Genomic DNA, 21,331 nt, shown 5'->3' with positions numbered 1-21,331 from the left:
TAGGATAGGCTGGGTCCCAGCTCTTGCGACCTCAATGTAACACTAGATCAGATAGTTTGTTCATACAATTAGAGAGAAATGAAATAGAAAAATTCTAAAAATGGTTGAACCTGAGCAAGCCACCCCCTGAAACTAGTTTTGATTTTTTTTTTTTTAACGGCTATAACTTTTGATCGAATCAACTTATTTAGACGTGTATCATTATAGTGTAATGCATTACATTTTACATTGTTTCATAGATATCAAAAAAAACGAAATTAAATTTTTTGATGTTCTTAAAAACTTGATAGATTCGGTACTGCAACATTTATAAATAACAATTAACGAACGTAACGTGTTTTATCACTATCATCTCATATTTCTGATGAAATGGAACGCATTACGCAAGTAAAGAATCTTGTGGTTGGGGAATCCCCGACGCGCGCCCCTGACTCCAGGCATTGTATTCCATTGTTTTGTCTGTTTGTATTGCCGTTATCGCCGATACTTTAGTTAGTGCAATTTCATAATATTAAGTAATTATTTTGGAATTTATTGATGTTTTTTTATGTTTTCATGTGTGATTCGTGTATTTTGTTTTAACTCTCCTTATATTATGTTAAACACTTAATACATCAAAAAACTGAACTGTCCATTACAATGGAAAAGGTAAGTTGCATATTTTTTTAATTGCCTTCTGAAAAAATGTTACTTTGGAGCCTTTGTACACGTCTAATATTATATATGTATTACTTACTCAAATTGATATACTTGATGGTTTCAGTCACATTCAGCGGCATATAAACACTAATCTGGTTCCGAGAAACGGAAAAATAAAAGAAAGATCGAATTACAAACAGCGGCTTCGAATCCAAAGCAATCCAGGCTTTCCTTCACGTCTACATCTCAAGAGCTTGAAGATCCTCAAAATCGGAGCCAAACACAACCAGGTTAATAGATTTAATTTAATACAGTTGTTTTCTTTCCTAATTTAACAAATCTTTACATATTTGCTGGTTTTACCTGTAGTTTCACTTTTTAATTCCTTTTTTATATTCTAAAATCTGTCAAAATTACCTGTTTTAAGCCAAAGTTACGTCTTTTTATATATTTTTTTCAGTTGTATGAATTTTAAGCTACAGATAGGTACGGAATATTTTAGATAATGCTCATTTTTTGAACTCTTAATATATTATGTACATAAGTCCTGGCTGATTAACTCATTAATGCTCAGCCCAAACCCTCGGACCTAGATAGCTGAACTTTTGTAAAGAGGCTCCCTTTACTCGTATTGTTGTAGAGGAAAAAAGGCGGATTTTTATTAAATTTCCGAAACCACGCAACTGTTTTCAATGATTTTTTGCGAATGTGTATAGCTATCAAATATGTATATACAATATTTTATTTTTATAGGACCCTCATCATCAATATTTGAGTCAGACGAAAAATTGGATTCAGTTTCGCATGCAAGTAGTTCAGAACAGAGCATGGCAGCGGCTTCTGTACCGATACTAACCACGCAGGACACAGCATCTCAAGAAGCAAATGCATGCATTTCTAATCTTAAAGACATGATTACTTCAATTTCTAGCGATACCGGAGCTAGTGCAAATATCGATAGCGTTGCGCTAAAGCCACTTACATTTACAGACGATGATTACAGTAAAATTCAAAAACTTTCTGAATTTGCTCCGCCAAGAAAAAATGCTACGACTGCTGAGAAAATAAGTTTCTTATCTGTTCACCCTAACCAACCTTCAGGTGATAAAAACAGTTTGCCTTTTGATGGAAATCGGGTTTACTACCGAAAGTTACCAACAGGAACTTTAATTCGACGAGAATCTGTCTCTTATTCTCTTGAATTAAATAAGCTATTTTGTACTGCCTGCATGTGTTTTGCGTCTGACGACACAAAAAAAAAAAAGGAGGAGGAGGAAAAGGAAGTCTATTTATTGATGCTGTTACTCCGTCCAAAAAATATATTTATGAGCAACTCGTCAAACACGAGGAAATCCAGTCATCAATTAGCCGTGGTCGCTTGCTTACAGCAAAAAAAAAAAGGGGGGGGGGGGGGGGAAATGTGGAAAAACATCTCACGCGAAAGAATATGCAAGAGATTTCCAATAGGCGTCTGGTCCTGAAAAGAATAATTTATATAATACTATTTATATCTAAACAAGGCATTGCTTATCGTGGAAACAGTGAGGCCTTGTACTCATTAACGGATATCGCTGACGACAACCAGAAACAGAATAACGGAAACTTTTTAAATTTAGTTGTCCTGTTGTCGAAGTTCTTAAGGCCCACATATCCGAGGCAATTACTGAAAGTAAAAAAAAAAGAAAAGACTCAGGAAAAGGTAAGGGTCAAGGTAGGCTTGTTACCTTTTTGTCAAAAACCTCTATAAATAAATTAATAAATATATGTGCGCGTCAAGTTAAACAAGAAATCGTTATAGAAAACCAGGTGGCGAAATCTTTTTGCCTCAATGTGGATTCTTGTCAGGATGTTAGCGTTGTTGACCAGGCTGCAATTTGCGTACGCTATTTTAAGAATGGGATCCCACAAGAACGGATGCTCAGCATGGTCCCTGTCCGGAAATCAACAGGAGAAGATTACCGAGCTCTTGTAAGCAATGCAGTAACCCAGATAGGCTTAGATTTGCAAGATCTTATTAGCGTGTCATTTGATGGCACCGGAAATATGGCAGGCGGGTATAATGGTCTTCAAGCAAAATTGAAGGAAGAAGTGCCAAAATTAATTTTCACACATTGTTATGCACATGTTCTAAACTTAGTGCTAGGAGGCACGACGTCAAGCTGTACTGAAGTAAAGAATTTGTTTGGGCTCTTGGAGTCTGCCAGTGTACTCATTCATGAATCATTTAAGCGCTCATCTCTATGGGTGGACAAAATTTCAGAATTAACAACTGGACAAGACAAATTGAGACGATTACAGAATATTGGAAAAACAAGATGGTGGGCTAAAGACAAAGCCTTGACCACTATTATGGAGAAAACTTGATATGTCGCGTTAATAAAAACTTTAAGTGCCATATCTTCGAGCACGGAGTTCGAGCCAAAGGTTTCGTTCCAAGAAAAGGCATTGATGGATTCCTTTTTGAAATTTGGAACTATCCTGACAGCCTTTACATTCAAGAAAATGTTTGACCTATCAACTCCAGTAAGCCAATATCTCCAAACCCCTACATTGGATTATCTTAAAGCTTGGGGATTAATCAAATATTTAGATATGAATTTACGAAGAAATTTAGATACTTTCGATGATGTTTTCAAAGTTGCAAGTTTATTTGCATCCGATGTTCAAGACTTGATGCACGCCGAAAACATTGATCTCGACACACAAACCACGTTGCCGTTACGAAGAATATCTAAAAAACCGATGAAACATGATGAGTTATGCCAAGATGAAGCTACATTATTGGCTACAGACCCAAAGAGATTCTATTCTATTTCTGTCTACAAAGTCATTATTAATACAGCTTTAGTTAAAATAAACGAAAAATTCATTTGCATCGAAGATTTAATGTAAGATGCTGCTTGTTTGGACCCGAAAAACTTCAATAAAATCAACTAAAATGGGATTCCTAATGACGCACTCAAGTCTCTCACATCAATTGCAAATGTCCATCGAGAGTTGCTGTCAAAAGAACTGAAATCTTTTGCAAATAATTTTAATGAATTGTCTAAAACTCTTTGGGATAAGCACATTTCACCCAGGCAACATAAGCAAGACTCAGATTAACAAAGTGAAGAAGACGACGAAGATGACTTAGACTTAGACCAAACAGAAAAGGACGCCTTGTGTTTTTCCAGAAGTGGTTTGGACGTCTGTCGAAGTTGCATACCATGTGCATGTAAACTTTTATCGCAGTATAACATGCATATCAGCACGTACACCACCTTATATGTTGCATATTGTATAATTCTCACAATTTCATTCACGCAGGTGACTTGTGAGAGACGATTTTCAGCGTTGAAGCGCATTAAAACGAGAATTCGCTTTCTACTTGGGCAAGAACTGTTGGATTCGTTGATTATATTAAACACAGAATCGGATCTAATCAAGGATGACGAGAACAGCAGCTTTTACAATCGAGTAATTAACTGCTTAGCTGAAAGTTCTCCTCTTTAAAAAAATGTTGATTTGGCTAGCTTTATATATTATTTGTTATACTTATTATTTTATTATATTATTGATTGAGATATCCAACATGTTTGAATTGTGTTCTACATAATACAAACGCCAATAATAGGACATCATTGCCAAAGTAACCAAGCACTCAATGGTTTTATTTTATGTAAGTGTAATTTAAAAACAAAAACAATATTTAAAGGTACGTTGTAGGTAATGTACATGTGTATTAAATACTAGGAAAATAAAATAACCTACAGCCCATTAATGGTAGAGGAGAGACTATATAATTAATATCAGTCTCTTGTGTCAAATGATTTTCAAAGAACGCCTTTCTTAAATGTGTGTTTAATATAATTAATAATTATTGGAATATCTATCAGGTTATTATACTTTGACCTTGAACTGAGCTCGAGATATTGAGGCGTTTGCCACGCCTCCATTAACTTTACTTTTATTATTTGTTTGTTTTAACGTCCTTTTAATTTGGTAATTAATTATATAATATGTTATGATAGATTGTTTGGCACTTGGTTCATTTTCGTCTTGAAGATCGATTAAAACAAAAGCATTACGGACATTCGCGGCGCTGCGCTTGTGTGTGTTTCCGCGAGCCAACACCGCGCGGCGCGCTGAGCCTTATGACGTCATGGTGACGCGTTAACCTGCGACGGTCTGCGGCTGGCGAGCGGGGAGACGGTGCTGGCGGCTGGTGGAGTCGACTTCGGCTCGCGGGTGCAGGCTTGTTGCGCCGCTGCTAAAATGGAAAGGCTGTTCCATTCACCTACGCATCGACGAGTGCCCAGCCCGGGTTATCGTCCACCATGCTGCGCAACTACAAGTAAGTCTCGACGCAACCGCTATTAACAGCCGGACACCGGGTTGGTTTTTCAAGGAAAAACAATGAGCAGAGAGACTTGACTGATCATAAACTCAAATTCATTATCTTGCTAGTTTCTTGAATCGTAATGTGGCGAAATAAACTCTACTTCTCCTTTTTACGCTACGTGAGAATTTACGTAAACTGCAAGCCAGACTTAACACGTTGCTGTGGTGCGGGATGTGAGACTCGCATAATTACGTCGAAACGAGAGTCCGGTTTGACCAAAGCATTGGGAATTGTGCCTAAACAACAGTTATTGACAATTACGTCATCCAGGATTGTAATCAACGGACCTGTTAGGGAAAAACTAATGCTTTCTAAATATTTGTAAAATTACCCGTAATATAGTGTTTATAATATGTGATTACTTCAGATGTCCTTTTCTTTAATGCGAGATCTAGATCTTCTGCAGATTTGTGTAAATGGTTCTGTATTTCAATGTACCAAGCCGATGCCAAGCGGAAATATTAAATAGTAAACAGGCAGTGATGTTTTCAATTATTATCCAGGTCATTCTTTTTTGCCTAGGGACCGTACTTCTCACTGCATTTAGTTGGTACTCCCTTCTGCGATCTCCGACTTTAAACTCGAGCGCCTTAAGTAAGGCCTCAATATATGAAACTCGCCTATTAAGGGAGGTCCTTTTATACTGGTAGTGGGTAACCTGATGTGCTATTGTCCGTACCTAATAATTTATTACATCGTTGATAATTAAATTATATATTTTGTTTATCTCAGTATTTTCCGATAGTATCCCATCTACCATAACTTAATCTCGGGCCCCCGGCTTGTGGTCAGCCACCCGGGCCCTTCCGGCCCAGTCCGACGCTGGATTACTGAATGTCAATATAGTTTTAACAGACTTTTTACTGTAGACAAAAAAAAACTTTAAACACTTGTTTTCCACACTTCTTTCCCATCCGATCCCTTATTATACGCACTTTTGTGTGGAATTACACAAGAAAATTTGGTTTCAAAAATTGTTACAACCACCACGAGTAAGCAGAGCCAACAATCAAACTACAAACAGGGCTGATTCTCTCACCAGGACCTTTAGAAGTAACTATGCAGCTACTAACAGTTATAATTTATAAAATCATACAGTAAAATTAACAATGAGTCATAATAAAATATGCAGGCTTGTTTGTACTCTTGTACATCCTATTCTTTAATACTACATATTGAAAAGCCTTTCTTCCTATCTGCTCTTTGTAAACTTGGTGTAGGGTTTCAAAACCACAGTAATTTTTTTTTTTTTTACTGTCCTCAGTTACAAATTCCTCTGAATAATTATTTTCGATTCGTGCAACAAATATACGTGATGAAAATTAGTACCATTCATTTTACCATTTAGTACAAAAAACAAACAATTAAAGCTATGATTTTTTAATGTCTTATGTTAACTAATACTATGAGAATGGATTGGCTGCTCAACATTGCTCAACAACTTTTAAAACACACTAGTACTAGAAACTCCATATGATTTAATCTCAACACTGCCAAAAAAAACTATATTTTAACTTATGAGATATTAAATATTATCTACTATCAAGAGTTACAAAGGTTTAATGTTTAAACTCAAAATAAATTGTAGTATTTTATGATCTAAACTTAAATTCATATACAAAAATAAACTAAAATAGTAAAGAAAAGTGTGAAATTTTTGAAAAAAATTGGTTTCGAGCAGTTCACTTTTTCTTTGTTTTAGAAAAAAACTATAAAAATACATCTACTTTAAATACATTTAGGTTTCAATCCTATCAAATTCTTACCTGATATTTTTGCCAATAAATTCTCATGAAGCCTTCACATTTTCGTAATGAATCAACTGTTGTCAATCTGGAAAATATTAATGATTTAAAAAACATTTAAATTACATTGGAGCAACTATAATTAATTACTTTGATAATTAACATAGGTATAGATAAAAATTCAATAAAAACCAAAAATGAATTCAATAACTGACTACCTATTTACTATATGTAGCTTTGGTACTTACTTCTTTTCCAGTATAAGGGTTTTTATATATCTAATTTTCATCAGTTGCAGAGGAATATGGTTTTCACTTTCTTCTGCCTCCAGCATATTTATCATCATTTCAAGAAGAGGCAAATATGCCTGCATCTGGGTAAATTTTTCATTTTCCATTAAAGCATCTGAAACTGACTTTGCAGTATCTGGGGAGAAATAAAAAACAAGTTAAAAATATTGTTAACTTAATGTAAGTCATCATATACCTTAAAAAAAAACTACTGCCAGCTTTCCTTACCTTTTCCAGGGCTACTTTCATCCATTTCAAGTTTGTATACAAAGTTCACCTGAAAATGAAAATATAATTATAGCATCAGTACACTGAAGCCATAACAGAAAAAAAAAAAAAAATGTTGCCAAATTTTACTTGTGGCTTGGGCTCACATGCCTCAAGTTATCTTATAATCCTATACCTCTCTATAATTTAATGTTTGGTTTCAAATTTTCTCAAAAGATGTTTAATAAACATTATCTGATAACTGCCTAAAGTCACGTAAGTGTTCAAATTTAATGACACTTGCTTGACCTTTTATAGCTTGAAAATAACGTTTAGTAAATAATTGTGAGAAATTTTTGTAACCCGACACCCAATGCAAAGGAGGTTTAAGGTATAAATTAAGCAGAACAGACCTCAAATAACAGTACTGACAAGAAAATGAACCAACCAAACAGACATGTGAGATAGAGCCTTCAGATATAAGTTCGAAATAACTGAATTAAACCATCATAAATCATACAAGTTAATGAAACTTTACTTCCCATACAGTGGAATAGGAAAAGGAGGTAGGTAACAGGGGTAACTATAATGCCCATAAATTTTCTTTGAGGGCTACAACATATAATCTCTACCATCCTTGCTTTGAAATGTCACAATAATACATACTGCATTTAATTTATACTTCAGTTGACACACTACACTTGGAAGAGTCTACTGAACGTTCTGGGTGTTTGCAGGTTCGTCTAACGATAACTTTCATTCTTCCCGGATCGTCACACAAGTTTGGCTCATCATAGTTCATGATAGCTTCACTGGGAATGTCCCTCAGTGTCACCTCCAGCTCTGAAAAGTACTCTTTGATTGTCTCCTGATCCACAGCAGTCCTGGCTCGCTTAATATTTTCACTCATCCTCACTTTCAGCTGCTCGGATTGCCTCTTTAGAAATGTTTCAACCCGGGTCAACACCAGGCATGTAATTTTGGAATCTAGGCTCTTTCACGCCGGCCTTGTCGAGGTAACTTTTGACAAGCAGTCTCGTGTCATATTCTGACATCGGAAAACCCAGATCTGCTGTTTTGAGTAAGACGTGAGTTAATGTTTCTTCTTCAGCTAATGAAAGTACACATGGGCGGCCATATTTCTTCATATTTTTTCCCGTAAGTTTATGAGAAAGGGTGCTCTTCGGTACACCATACTTAGCTGCAGCTTCCCTTAAGGATAATTCATTGTTTCTAATGTCATTTAAAGCATGCTGTAAATTATCATCCGAAAAATAATGGTATTTTCGGGCCCCAACCTGCCGAACGTACTGCAGTGGCATCAGATTGGACCTTTAACAAAAAACATAAATTGCTAGTAGGTATGTTAATGGCCTTCCACCCGAAATAATTAATTTTAACACCTTACTTGATTGTGAAGCTACGTGCCAAATAGTAAAAGTGCAATTTTTCATATTACTACCAATATCAGTACTATTTGTTATACAAATCTGCACTGAAACAACCACATTGACACAAGTGAAGATGCAGTAACGAGTTCAAAATTTAGGCACTCATATTATTATCATATGCGACTCAAACACAATATATTTGCTTTCAGTCGATGTTGTTGCATTGATTTGAACAGAAAATGAAACCAGCATAACTTGGGACAGTGTCCCAAGCAGAGATAATTAAATGGACCAGATGGAACATAACCGATACTTCTTGAAGCTGGCATTCACTAAGCAATATGGCACCTATGTAGCTGAGAAATTGTTTACATGAACAGCTGTTTTAAACAACAAACACACACATGTTGTTATACTTCTAAAACCATTAAAATAATGATTTTGGACGGTTAATTAGGTTAGTATAGCTACATTTAATAAAAATTGGGAGATTGTGTGAATGATTTGTTAGGTCAGGATAGCTACGTATTAAATTAGAAATTCCTAAACATGATTACACAGTATTTTTAATGTAGCTATACTAACCTAAATAACCGTCCGCAGTGTTTTTAAGTATTTATAATGTAGTTAATTGACCTTTTTAAATATAAGTTGTCCAAAACATGCATACATGCTGCCACCATTTTTAATTAATGAATACGTAATCACCTATTGGCTCACGTTCACATGACAACATTCTCCAATTACAAGAAAAAACATTTGATACTCGCAAACAAGAAATGGCTACCTACCTACAGCTACAAGAATACAGCAACGTCGTGATTTAAGCATCGTAATAATATTAATGTAAAAACAAGCTGAAATTCAAGTAATGTGTTTTTACACCAAATTAAGAAACGTTAGCATACTTGAAAAGTATGCCGGATAACACTTACCTAACTACACAGAATAGCAAAAAATGTCAGTTTGCGCCTTACTTAACGGGTCCTGTACAGTTTCATATTAACATCAATTTCTCAAAAGTATTATGAATTTTGTATCTCCGCTTACGGTAAAAAAATAGTGGAAGGTCCATCCAACAGTTATTGACATTTGATGCATAACACTGCTTTTTCAATACCGCCTGATTACATTTGGGCCTACGGAATTGCGACATTGTCTATTCCATCTTAAATATAATATAGATAGCAACTAATAGAGCCGATAAAAATAGTATTTAACTAAAATAATCAAACACAATTTACCTGAGAAAGTTTATCTTCTTATGCTTTTCCTTCAGTAACTGGGTCTCAGTTTTCCTAGAACTTCTGTTCACACAACCATATGCAAATCACGATGCCATAATATATTAATATATCATGCTTTATAGATTGTCACACTGGTTCAAAATCACACATTCCACTTCTAAAACAACCAAACTTTTGAGAAGTTACAACATATTCACCTACAACACTCAAAAACCAAATTAATAGTACATAAATTAACAAACTTTCAACTACTCGCAATGTAATCAAATGGCGAAATCAAAGATGTTATTCACTAAGCAATATGGGGGACCTTCCCCCTCAACTTTCCCCTCCTGACTTCAAACCCCTCACCCAAACAATATGTTTATGTTCCATCTGGTCAATTTACTTATCTCTGGTCCCAAGTAACCCCAAAAACACACATTTATTGGCAAATATGTAGTTGGGCAATATTTGCTAAAAAAAATTTTAAATTCCGAAAATACTTTTATTCTATGATTTTTAACTTCCTCTTTTCATAAAAACCCGGCGGGGATAAGAAATTCCAAATACTTTAGGAGATATCAAATTTTTTAATTTTCATCACGATACCTGTGCATTCATGCGGCATTTAACATTGTTTCTTGTTTACGAGTATACATTTTTTTTTAATTGGAGAATGTTGTCACGTGAACTTAGGTGTGTTTTTAACATTTCAAATTTTAATGTTTTATTTTTGTTATTTGGATATTGTTGTACAAGTAATAAACAAAAAAAAAAATTATGTGAGTTCCTACTGTTCAGCCTTTGTCCTGGTTTGTTAGGTCAGGTCAGTTATATTATAAATACTCTAAACTAAACAACCATTAAAATTAATTCATATTATTTTTAATGTCCGCTTAGTTTGGAAGTATTTACAAATATTGTAGAAGAACAATATAGGAAAGTCGCCAAAAAAAGGCGACACGTTGTGCAGCGCATTCTATTGGCATGGCCTGGTCCTACAGCATAAGCACATTTGGGACAATGTTATTTTAGCAATTTTTATTTCACGTATTTTAAAAGTTTTCTTCAGTAGTTGTTATTTATTATGGCTGGAAAAATTTGTTCAATGTTTGGTTGCAACAATTACGATGTTGCTAACTGTTCGAAGTTGTTTTTTAGATTTCCGAAGGACGAAACACTGTAAGCAACCCACTCCACTACTTCATAACCATGATAACCTTTGTATGGTTTAAAAATTTTCACTTATTGATAGGTGTACCATATATTTTTATACTGTATACCTACCTAGTTATTGAATAATCTTCTTAATATTTCTCAAGGTGCAAACAGTGGGTGTTGAAGTGCAAGCGAAGAGACTTGAATGTTATGCTCAGAAAGAATGGACCTGGTCATTTTAAATCCAGACGCATTTGCTCTGACCATTTCAAGAAAGAGGATTTGCATAACCCTAACCTGCCATCACAAGGTTAAGAACAAATATATGTTAATTTTTAAATCTTTGAACAATTTTTTAGGTTTGCTACATTTACAGTATATAGTGTAGTTTATCTGAATGGTTGGTTAGGTTAGGCTGGGTACAGCACAAATCCTGTAAATTGGGTAACTTTCAGACAGGAAGACTCCTGACGAAATAAAAAAAAGGAAAGGAAACTACGTTCCTTGCATTCTAGACGCATCCCTGAATTTACTATTAAAAGTGCGTTTTTGAAGGTTATTTATGTGCCCATAAGGGGTGCTGCCAAGATAGCTACTTTTTAAACTATCCTGTGGTCTACGATAATTTATTTATACTATATTAGGTTTTACACTTGAGACGTTCAGTTCAAAGTCAGCCCTTATGACTAGGCTACTAGCAGACACAGGTACCTAACTCAAATCCCGTAGGTCAAACAGAGTTACAAGTGGAACATGAGAGTAAACAACGTGAGGAAATGTATGTTCAATTTTTTAATGTTAAAAATGGCAAGAGGTAAGGGTTTGTCAAATTGTTTTAAGCAATTCCCTTCCCATTGTTTTAACTATATAGAATCACTGTGGAAACTAAAACAAATGAGATAACCAAAAAGTTTAAAGAAAGATATTATGATTACATATCTACAAGATTGTGCTCTTAAATTTTTTTTGTTGCAATGTAAACCAATTTTGAAAGCATTTTTAAGATATTTTATGTTTGAAGCAGATGCTTGTTAAAAAAAAAATTCTAAAAATTTTAAAAATGGTATTTTTTAGTTCTTCTCATTCTATTTAATGACTTAACTGTACATAACTGCTATATTTCAAGAGTTCATCAGGTTTTACTTATTTCAACAGTTGTGAAAATTTTGTTTGCTACATTAAAAAGAACTAAAATAGTTGGTTAGGTTAGCTACATTTATTATACCGTAAATTTTTTTTGAACAGTTTCTTACATTGTGTTAGCTACATTTAAGTTACTTTAATTTTTGTAAATTGTTAGGTAAAACTAGCGATATTGAGAATTCTCACTTTTGTTTTTGGAACAAGTATCTTAATTTTTTTTTGTATATTTTTAATTTTTTTTTCCAGATGAACTCTTCCTTAGGAAATTACCTGTTTTTAATTTTTTCACGGAATATTTACGAAGAAAACGATATAGTGTATATTTGATTGTTAAATGCTGTCTCATATGTGTCCTTTAGTTTATCTGATATGTTTGAAATTACATCATTTTTCAGATCTTATAGTCAATAAATCTTTGAAGATTGTAAAAAAAACGTGTTCTGGTTATGAAACACTGTTTTAATACAAATACAAGGATGGTACATTCATTTCGCGATGACAAGTTTTCAAAAGACGAGAGAAAAAATGTGCCGAAATCGCACATTATAATAAACGGAAATTTGAATTTCGCGGGCGTTCTGCAGGACAAGCCGCTAGGATCGCTGCAGTCCTGTGTCGCCAGCGCTCGCCATGTTAAATGGCCTGAGTTTCCTACATTGTTCTTCTACAATATTTGGTATTTATAATGTAACTGACCTGACCTAATCGACTATTTTAATTAATCACGCATTCACGAACACACTGCAAAATAAAAAATTGCAACGGTCGAATGATTCCACAGATCTTGTATTGCAAAATAAGAATGGCGATATCTCCTTAAGTATTTGGAATTTCTTATCTCTGCCGGGTTTTATGAAAAGAGGAAGTTAAAAAGCATAGAATAAAAGTATTTTCGGAATTTTACAATTTTTTTTAGCAAATATCGCCCAACCACATATTAACAAACATTTATTTAGTGAGTATTTTATTTTCTCAAGTTGACAGTAAAACGATAGCTAATACATGTCCTGGCTTGCTAAGGGCCGGTTTTATGACGCCCGGCTAAACCTCCTGCTAAAATTTAACCGCAGGCTAGCTCTAATTTCTGTTTTATGACTCCCTGTTAACGTCTACCTTCCAGTTAAAGTCCCGGCTAACCTAGCGGGTGGATAAACCGGCCGCTAGCTGCTTAACCGGAGGCTAAGCGACAGAAAATAAAATGGCGATGTATCAGGAGAGGTTAGTTGTTGATAGTTATAATGACTATTTGAGGAATTCTATTGAATATTTGCAGGATGCGATGGAATAATTTATTACTAAATATAAAATGCTTCGCCGTATTCGTCAAAGTTTTATTAAAATTTACATGACATGAAAGTGTAGTCACGCTTTTCTATTCTCGTCGAGTCGTGTATTATTATTTGACTTTAATTGATCACGAAGTACATAAACGTATGCAATGTATATAAACTTAAATGTTCCTGCTTAAGAATATGTGTAAATTAGTGAATTTTAAAATTGCAAAACGAGGGTTATTATTACCTATAAAATGCGTGTTTTCGTGGAAGTTGTATCTGTGAATTTTTATTCGTAATACAGTGGACATATGCCGGGAATGAAATGCACTTCATACGACTTCAGATGTGGTTCTAATTCAATGAATACAATTGAATGTGAAAATAAATGTTACCCAATTATCCCTTCCCTATCTTACAAACCTTTAGCTACTTATTATCTACCTGCCACGCAAGTGCAAAACGAAAACAGCACTGGAATTATTCTGTTTCCTGTATCCAAGTTTATCCCTTGATCCTATCGGCATGACCCTTTATATGTTGGTCTTGTTTTACATTATACTTGCTGTTTTAATTTAGAATGTTGAAAAATCCTGTACATAACACAACATACCTAACATATCACGATACAAACAAATTATGTCAGGTCTTGTAAAAATGTATTTCTTTCGTATACATTTTACAATCATAATTATTTCCCCAGTGAATCATCCTGTACCACAAACTAATTCCATCAGGATCGGATTAATTTGGATAGGTGAAACGAAACTATTAGTACAAAAATGAAACCTACACCAGTGAAATGAAAATCGACAAGTATTTTCCCGAAACAGGGTCTATATTATATGATTATGAAAGAAATTTATGAAAGAAATAAGTGTTCTCTAGCAAAAATTTCATCCTTATTTATTTGTTTGTATAGAATTACTTTGTTAGTTTTGGCTTAATATATAACTTAACTAAATCATGAGTTTCAATACAAGAGTAAAGTTGAAAAAACACGGTTTTGAATCTTAAATTGTAATTTTATGGTTTAATACAAAGCAGGTTTGACGTCGAAGTAGTTTTTGGTTAATTTAATTATATCTGTTGCAAGATAAAGTTCGCGGCATATTTCTTTACTGCAGCTGTAAACATTACGATTCACAATACAAACAGCTGACTAACATTCTACTAAAAAAAAAAAACTGTCTTGCAACAAAAGTTACCAAATTCTGGTTTATTTCATTACCAACACACACCCATTATTACACCACACGCTTCGTCAGGTTCCGGTTAACCAACCGCAGGCTAAGTATGGGTCTTAATCAGGGCTGCCACTCATGGGTTTTTCCACCCAGATCTGGGTTTTTCCGATGGTGTTTGGGTTTCTGGGTTTTTAAATAATGAATTCCAACAATTCTAGGTTTTTTATAATTTTAATTATTTTTATACCTAAAACAATAATAAAGGTACCTAGTAGCTACTGTATCTGTTGCAATATCTGTTTGATAAATGCAAACAAGTCTATGCGTTTCACACAGAAAAAAAACATATTGTTACGTTTTACCTGCGGGTTCGTTAAGGATAGCCCAATTAAAGATTTTTATCACACACAGTTTTATTTATTACCACTACTTGTCACTTACAATTAATCTTCTAAGATGGCAAATAATTAACTACACTTAAAGAAATGTCTATTCCCCAGTCACTCGTTCCATACACCTCGCTGGGCCGCACCTCTGGCGCAACTCTCGCCGCAGCACCCCTCGTGGGTCTCCGCCGCGGGAATCCGTCGCCGCACTCCGCCGCCGCCGAGACTCACTTCCTCTTCACCGAGATCCCACTCGACTCCTCGCTCGCAACTTCGTTCGGGACTCCGCCGCGCCCGCGACTCTATCGCCCAGAAACTCCGCCGCGGGAAAACTCCCGACTCCACAACTCCCTCACTCCCTGCCCTGGAACCTTCGTCCAAGGACTTCACCACTCTGCCGCACCCGCGGCACTATCGCCCGGATCTCCGCCGCGGGAGAACTCGCTCAGTCTCCGACTCAGACTGACTCGAAGGTCGGCCCAACCTCCTTTTATAGCCCTTGGGTTCCCGTCCAGAACAATCGGGAATGTCTCCGAGATATCGCGCAACCTTCACCGTCGAAATGTCCAGAAACGCGTCGTGAGTCCTGTCGAAGGACGCGGTGTCTGCTCAAAGAACGCCAATAAACGCAACAAGCATCGGGTTCCCACAAAACGTGCCGATAAACATGTCTGAGTCCTTTTATTCCGCAGTGCGGCCTCTTTTAAGTAACTCGATCTGAGGCAGGTGCGCGCTGCGACGGTCAGGATGTCGCGAGATAGTATGACACGAGATACCAGGGATAGGATGCGGGTAGAAGGGGGCGCAGACAGGCCGAACGAGCGCGGCGATGCCAAGCACTGCAGCCAAGCACGATCGTAACAATATAAACAAAAAACTAGTTTTCAAGAAGCTAAGTCGAATATTAAATTAGACACATTCTTCAAAGAGGCTTGCAGAACACAAAACCAATGCAACAATTAACCTTCAAACCAATCTTGTAGAATCAGACTCTGAATAAAGACTAACGTTCATGATGCAGTTTTATAAAAACAATTACCGGTTTAAAGAATGCAGTGATGGTATATGTTTTGTCATGTATATATTTGTAGGTTTTTTTATGATATGTGCTGGTCCAAGAATTATTTATACAGCCATTTTGCTGCAGTGTAATTTTCTTGTATTGGTTGTATTTAACCGTTTTCAGTCTTGTAAGGTAATTAATTGTTTTATATTAAAACCAGTTATGTTTATATTTTTGAATTAGTACGCAAACTTTTTCAACGATAGCATTTTAGACGCATCTGGGTTTTTTACCCGTCTTGTTTTTTTTGTAGGTTATCTAGGTTTTTCATGAATATCAGAGTGGCAGCCCTGGTCATAATACACCCCTCGTTCGTTAACCGGAGGCTAGCCTAACCTTTAGGCTAGCTAACCTGAAGATTTAGCCGGGGGTCATAAAACCGGCCCTAAGAGAGGTGTAAGTAATTATATCAAGATCATAAATAACATTGTTTAAGCTTTTGTTAACTAAGTATTTAAACCAATTATATTAGAAGAAAAGCCACACTTGGATAATATTACATAACATATACACCTACCTTAATGTTTCATGAAAATGTTTAAAAATCCAAAATACGACATTACATGTGTTGTTTATCGTTTTTTGGCGCAATCTCAAAGATGATAGTATACATTTATAGAGACTATAGACTATGGGTCCAAACTTCCAAACTGTTTCAAGTACAACTGAAGTCCCAAGTAACCCCATTTGACGGTATATAAAAATTTATATTGAAATGTTTTAATACTTTGTTCTTATGTCAATTATTTGAATAATTTGTTAAAACAATTTATATATATTAATGTTATTAAATACATGAAACGTCCATGTCAAAGTTTGTATGAAAGAAATGCTTACAAAAACATGTGCTAACCGGAATATAAATTTGACTACTTAGTAACACAATCCCTGCTGTTTTTTTTTGTGTAGGCATGTCGAGCTATAGTGGAGGGAGAACAGATTTTTTTTGTAAATAGTCTCAAACATTCTTTTATGGACACAGGCAGGCCTCGTAAGACTGCAAATGAATGAGCCCCATGATTGGGGTCCAAGTTATTTGTCTCGCTTTGAAGAAAAAGAAGCCAGTTACAAATACCTAACAAATCATCTTACCCAGTTACGTGCGGTAAGAAGAGAAACCAAAATGTGGCAGCAATCAATAACCTTCACAATGCATACGTTTTTGGATTCTAACCTGTCTCCGGAAAACACGGCATAATTCACGGGTCTATTCATCAGCAAAGTTGTTTTAATGACGAGGGGATTCGAGGTTTATTGCACTAAAACACTTAAATTGAAGTTTATTTTCCATTACGCGGTTATAATTTAATTTCAAATAATATCAGGTTCGTACAGCTACAGAAAAAAAAAAAGGTATGGGGTTTTGTGTGTGTGTTTCCATATCTTTGTACCGGGTGTATACGATAACAAATATCTAGTGAACCTATTTCAGGACATTTTCACTACCATTTAACACTTTTTACACCACAGAATCATTATTATATACTAGTCCGATGGGAAATTATTTGATCCTAATTTTTGGTGAATCACCAAAAATGCTGATACAAATTACTTTTATTTAGAAACAGAAGCCTAAACACCATTTTCCATTTTTTAACTTCAAAATTGACAAACATCCATGCAAACTTTCAAAAAATACTTTCTTAGTGCTCATCTATGTTATACATATAAGGAACTCCAGTGCGAAATGTCATGCTTCTAGACTAGGGTTGCCAACTATTTTACCCTGACCATAAGGGACACTGAACCCCACCTAATAGAGCGGGGAGTCCGAGGGTCCTCCCCCGGAAAAATTTGAATTTCTAGATGCAAATTGGTGCTATTTTAGCAGTTTTTGTATCTGAAAATAAATTATGCACCTGGTTGAAATGTTAAAATTTTTTGTATTGGCCTAATAATTTTTTGAGTGATGAATTTAATATATAAAGATATGATAATAAAGATAACTATCCGTTTTCAACTCAACACAATATCAACATAAACATAACAGACTAAGCGCGGACGAGTGATGCTACCTGTCGGCGTCAACATGAACTGTTTGGTGGCCAGTGAACTGTGGAGTGAACGGAGCCTCGCAATGTCGCAATACATATAACAGGTGGTGCGGCGGAGGCAGGAAAATACTTTTTCAATTTTATGCAGGTGTGTGAATTGAACTTTAAACAAGATACGGGAAATATCACGTCCCGTACTGCCTACGTACGGGATAATTCTTTTAGTCACAGAATACGGGAAATCCCGTACAATACGGGACAGTTGGCAACTCTATTCTAGACCCACCGGTTTAAATTGTGCATTGTCTTGTAAGATTTAAATAGTTTTATTAAGTATTCGGAAAACATTCATTATTCATTGGAATGTGCCAATATATATATCGAGGTGTCTATGTGCTACAAAAGTCACAAGAGTCACAAAATTCCCGAAAAAAATTCCTAAATGGACTGCAATGGGACTGGAAGTCACGAAACTTAATTCCCAACAGTCGTTCGCTTATTATATATATATATATATAATAAGCGAACGACTGTTGGGAATTAAGTTTCGTGACTTCCAGTCCCATTGCAGTCCATTTAGGAATTTTTTTCGGGAATTTTGTGACTCTTATATATATATATATATATATATATATATATATATATATATATATATATATATATATATATAGACGCATGTCAATGCTCCCTCTGGTTGCACAGGCTGTTGTGTGTCCTCAACACCTGACTAGGACATGTGCAACGAACACACCCTCGCATGCCATGTAGGGTGAGTTAGGGCAGTGCGCCGAATGTCGTGACACTAGTCACGGCCGGCTGTGTTGTGCGACGCGCCCAGCCAGGTGTGGTGTTGCGCCATCAAAACATAGTGCACATTTAATTTTAATTTAGAGAAAAACTAAAACTTTTTATTTCCTTAAAAACTCTAACTAATTAATTCATGTTGATCCAGGTGCTTTTGTGTTATAACGCTGGCTGTCACCATCTTCCCGCGCTCCGTAACTTTCCACGGGAAGTCGAGACCTCCCTGGCCGGGTTGTCGGGGAGTGGAGGCAGTCGCAGTCAAGCACGCATCAGGGCCAGCAGCCCTGCGCACGTGGAGCCTTCACCTTCGCGCCAAAACTAGCATGTAGTGTTCAATAGGTAAAGTTTCTAAATCCGTTTTCATCCGTTCCACGGCCGGCCCTAACCGACTGTGCGAGATTTCGCACGGTCCTTAACTAGTTGATTTTGGCTCACCCATGAGCATTTTTCGTATTCTACGTCATTTCCCTTCGTAAGGGTACCACGTCGATGGAACTGTGCTTCACGCCTTAACAGATCCGCTAGGAGTTTGGACTTTGCCCACGCGGGGCTGCTCTGTAGCTAAAACCGTTCACTGACATTTTAACAACGACGGAGTTTCTGGGCTGTGTAGCAGCTGCGTGCGAGTTTTCCGTGACATCGATACAGCCGCGTCCGCGCCCAGCACTCGTGCCCGCTACACCTTAGCAAGAACGGAACTCTGGTAATTATTTCCAATCCAACCTGACCTCTACATTTTAACGGATTCATTTCGCTCCTCAGAGCACTTCCCGGTCGGGAGTAGTCATACAGTGGTAATCCTAGGGCTAGTTTCGGCTATCAGCCACATGTGGTGTCCGCTTGTGTCAAGGGCGAGCTAGTGCGGAAACGTCTGCCACGTGTACCTGTAACTTCTCAATTCTCTACGGTAATTTGCAGTCAGTTTAATTATTTAGTCTTGTATTTCAGCTGCTCCGCCATCCGGCGAGCTCTTAAAATTATTTCTCCAACATGTCAAACACCGCCAACCCACACACCACTAGTCTCAGGATAGCCTGCACCACCCGGGTTGGGTATTTTACTGTTTCTGTAAGACACTAACCAGTGCCGCCATTCGAGGGCAGTGTTTCCTTTTAATCGTCACGACATCGTCACGACATCCTGGGTGGCCTAAACAGCCCGGGGAGTCCTTTGTCGACGCGTCCCTGCCTGTAGCCACGAGGCAAAGAACCCCGCCCTCGAGTTAAAATTCTAATTTCATTAATTCAGAAATCAGGCAGCGGGGACGGCATCTATATATATATATATATATATATATATATATATATATATATATATATGTATATACATGTGCGTTCTTAATTCAGTTTATAGCCACACATTACTCAATAGTTGGAGACTTTCCACTAAAATAATGTGGTAATAACTCTGGAAAGGTTAAAAGGTTTCCAAGTTAAAAATTGGTAGGTTGCTGAAAATCGTAGAATATTGTGTGTATTGGTATTTGCTTATGTTTAGTTTTGGTTTTATATAAAACAATTATATTCAAAAAATAACCCTCAAATAAAGCTTTTAGATACTTTTTTTATTTAAAGGTCCTTATATAGGTTCACCAGGTGTTTGTACACATCCTGTTTATGTTTAGAAGCTAAAACCTGTTTCAGAGGTAATTTCCACACGATTCAAATGGACAACCTCCAAATATTTAAATTTCATGTGCGACTACAAGCTGAAGTGAGACGTAAAAACAAAACACACAAGTTAGCAAAAAGGCTGGTGGAAGTTGGAGTTCCGTGAATTTTGCGACCAGAACTTCAGCCTCGTTACTTTTTTTTTTTTTGGTGAATTTCTCGTGGTTTTCGTGACCGGCAGACACACACACACCCTTAAGGAAAGTCAGCTAGCTGAGCATCGCGCATGACGTTGGACTTGCTAACCGGACATCTATTGTTGACTGCGACTTTTCTTGATGTCCAGAAAAAACTCTGGACGAATGCTGGGGCAGTCCCTTACCATCCCTCGGTAACTTCCCTGGCTTGTAATGTATCCATCTGTGTCGACGAGACGTGAGACCTGCAGGTCGAGTCTGGATGGAAAAGCGGTTATTACGAACTCGCCTTGGATGATCACAAGGATTCTCGGCAATAAAGGGAAGTTAAAAATAATAAAATTGTGTTACACGTGAAACGTCGGTGTACGACTGAGCGCAAGTATGCTATAATGTGAGTGTGCCATCCAGCGCCCCGCTCTGCGTCATCGAGTGCACCAACTACCTATATTTCAAAATTTTATTGTCCTCTAACGTCATCTAATCGGCCATAAAGAAGTTTCACTTAAAAAAAAATGGGGTGCGGCTGTGTCATGGACACGGCCGTGAATTGTACGTGAATACGTGTACGTAACAGGTAATATTTTCTATACAAAATATAAAATACTCCATTTTATGTATGTTATAATC

General features: G+C 36.4%; 1 protein-coding gene across 3 annotated transcripts in view; it reads right to left on the bottom strand.

The window, feature by feature from the left end:
* Window positions 1–16,705, bottom strand: part of LOC134540552 (uncharacterized) — a 65,322-nt gene extending 48,617 nt beyond the window's left edge. The window contains exons 1-5 of one of the 3 annotated variants that reach the window (XM_063383367.1): window positions 16,614–16,673; window positions 7,932–8,597; window positions 7,287–7,335; window positions 7,017–7,194; window positions 6,790–6,856 (exon numbers count right to left, since the gene is read on the bottom strand). The gene's annotated coding sequence lies outside the window, so the exon portion shown is untranslated. Of the gene's footprint in view, window positions 1–6,789; window positions 6,857–7,016; window positions 7,195–7,286; window positions 7,336–7,931; window positions 8,598–16,613 lie in introns of all 3 variants that reach the window. The other 2 variants (XM_063383366.1, XM_063383368.1) reach the window with 2 other exon arrangements.
* Window positions 16,706–21,331: the final 4,626 nt, after the last annotated feature.

This window comes from Bacillus rossius, chromosome 17 (genome assembly GCF_032445375.1).
Source record: "Bacillus rossius redtenbacheri isolate Brsri chromosome 17, Brsri_v3, whole genome shotgun sequence".
NCBI classification, from domain to species: Eukaryota; Metazoa; Arthropoda; class Insecta; order Phasmatodea; family Bacillidae; genus Bacillus; species Bacillus rossius.
The sequence above is the reverse complement of the archived record's forward strand: the minus strand, read 5'-3'. Positions and strand labels throughout refer to the sequence as shown.